Source organism: Penaeus japonicus, unplaced genomic scaffold (assembly GCF_977035675.1).
Source record: "Penaeus japonicus unplaced genomic scaffold, GWHDUDI00000001_assembly GWHDUDI00000038, whole genome shotgun sequence".
Taxonomy (NCBI): domain Eukaryota; kingdom Metazoa; phylum Arthropoda; class Malacostraca; order Decapoda; family Penaeidae; genus Penaeus; species Penaeus japonicus.
In genome coordinates, this window is record NW_028234440.1 from 5,722,833 (window position 1) to 5,725,332 (window position 2,500).

Below are 2,500 nucleotides of genomic sequence, written 5' to 3' on the forward strand. Positions count from 1 at the left end.
TATCATCCTTAATGTCATCATTGTTATTATAATTATCATTTTTTATATTATCAAAAAGATCATTATTACTATTATTATCATCATTATCATGGTTAGTATTATCATTATCATGATTAATATCATTATTGTTATCATCATTATCATCATCATTATTATTATTTTGCTATTATCATCATTATTATTACTATCATTATGATCATTATCATTACTATTATTATCATCATTATCATTATTTATATTTCTTTAACATTACGGTTATTTTGTGTATATGTTCTTTTGTGTCTGTATTCTTTTGGTCCAAACACAAACACACAAACCTGCACATAACACATACGCAAAAACACAAACAAACACATATATACAAACACACTCACAAACACACACACACTCGCCAATGCAACTCTACACAACATCGCGTGTACCTGACAAATAATTGAAACCAGTGTGGCTGATGTTGCACAAGAGATTCTACTTATCATTGGCAACAGAATTCGGCTTTGCAAGGACCACTGTTTGTGATCGTGCATTAGCAAGCCGCAACGATATTCCAATACTCACGCAACATTCATATAAAGCCAAGAATGAACATTATGAGAACATGAATTTAAGCATTGGATCAGTGAGCTGTTCTAAGCGCCCGAAATGTTATGGGCGTATTGGGTATAGATACCTATGGTATGTAAGTCCATATACATGCATGAATATAGACGGAAAATGAAAGATAGATGCATAAATATATAAGTGGGTACACAGACAGATAAACAGGTGGGCACTCAGATAGATAGATGATGAATAGACAGATAGATAAACAGGCAGCCAGATATATAGATAGATAGACAGATAGACAGATAAACAGACAGCCAGAGAGATAGATAGATAAACAATCAGACAGATAATCAGACAGCCAGAGAGATAGATAGACAGACAGACAGCCAGAGAGATAGATAGACAGATAAACAGACAAACAGGCAGCCAGAGATAGACAGATAAATCGATAGGGGGAAGCAAAAGAAAGAGGCAAACAGACAGATGAGGAAAGAATTCAACCGTATGAAGAAAGACGGAGAAAAAAAAAAAACCGTTATTAAAAGCCATTTGAAATTTCATTAATGAAATATTAAAATTGGAAATATTAAAACCAATATATTTTCCTTGTTATCCAGTATCGAGGGGGTGGGGGAGGGGGTGTAGGTGGGGGGAGTTAGAGTGACATGTTAAAGTGGGAGGAAGAGGGAGGGATGGGGGGGAGGGGGAGGGGAGGCAGAGGAGGCTTGGGTTAAATTGACATGTAAAAAGGGAGAGACAGCGGGGGAAGGGGGGGAGGGGATGGGGGAGGGGATGGGGGAGGGGGTCACAGAGGGGACTAGAGTTAAAGTGACATGTTAGACGGGGAGGGAAGGGGGAGGGGGGAGGGGGGAAGTGAGTTTGAATCGCAATTGGACGTCTGATAACGTGACTCACGGAATGCGTTCGAGGCGGCTCATCACGTCAAATCAATTGAGATGAATTATTCATGCAATTGATGCAAGAAGGATGTCAGTGTCTTGCAAAGCCTCAATCCGCATTTGCAATTACTTGTTGGATAGAAAGCTGCCTTTTCTTTGAATTCTTTCTTGGTCGATTTCATTAATAAAACACGAATGAAATAAGCGAAGAAAAATGAGAAGAAGAAGAAGTAGAAAAAGCAAAGGAAGAAGAAAAGGCAATGGAAAGAAAGTCTAAAAAGATCAGTGAAACAAGGAGAAGAAGGGAAAACAAACAAATAAACGAAGATGTTGAGGAAGAAGAAGAAGTAAATATATATATAAATATATATATCTTGATATATATATATATATAATATATATTATATATATATATATATATATATATATATATATATATATATATATATATATATATATATATATATATATATATAAGGGAGATAAAGAAGAAAAAGAAACGAAAAAGAGAAGTTGAACACGAAGAAAGAGAAAACGAAAAAGAAGAAGAAGAAGAAGAAGAAGAAGAAGAAGAAGAAAACAGACAAAGAAGAAGAAAAAAAAAAGAGAAAAAAAGAAAAAGAAAAAGAAACAGCGGAAAATAATCCCCCTTTACACAAAAAAAAGCAGACGATATCCGAAAGGCCGAAAATGTAACGCCATCCTTACGCCTCCCGTGTATTTTACCTTACCGCATCGCGACGCTGCCTTTGAGAGCGGGTGAACGTGTTCTATGATGCATAACCCGCAGGCAACGTGAATTACGGGCTTTGAAGAGGGAGGGAGGAGGAGGAAGAGGAAGGGAAGGAGGGAATTAGGGAAGGAAGATGAGGAGGGAGGAAGAGGAAGGAGGGATGGAGGAAGAGAGAGGAGGGAGAAACGAGAGAGGGAGGAATAGGAGGAGGAAGATGGAGGAAATGAGGAGGGAGGGAAGGATGGGAGAGAGAGAGTGAGTGAGTGAGAGAGAGAAAGAGAGAGAGAGAGAGAGAGAGAGAGAGAGAGAGAGAGAGAGAGAG

General features: G+C 37.8%; 1 protein-coding gene across 1 annotated transcript in view; it reads right to left on the minus strand.

The window, feature by feature from the left end:
• Positions 1–2,500, minus strand: part of LOC122259392 (zwei Ig domain protein zig-8-like) — a 174,900-nt gene that overhangs the window by 57,557 nt on the left and 114,843 nt on the right. The window lies entirely within an intron of this gene.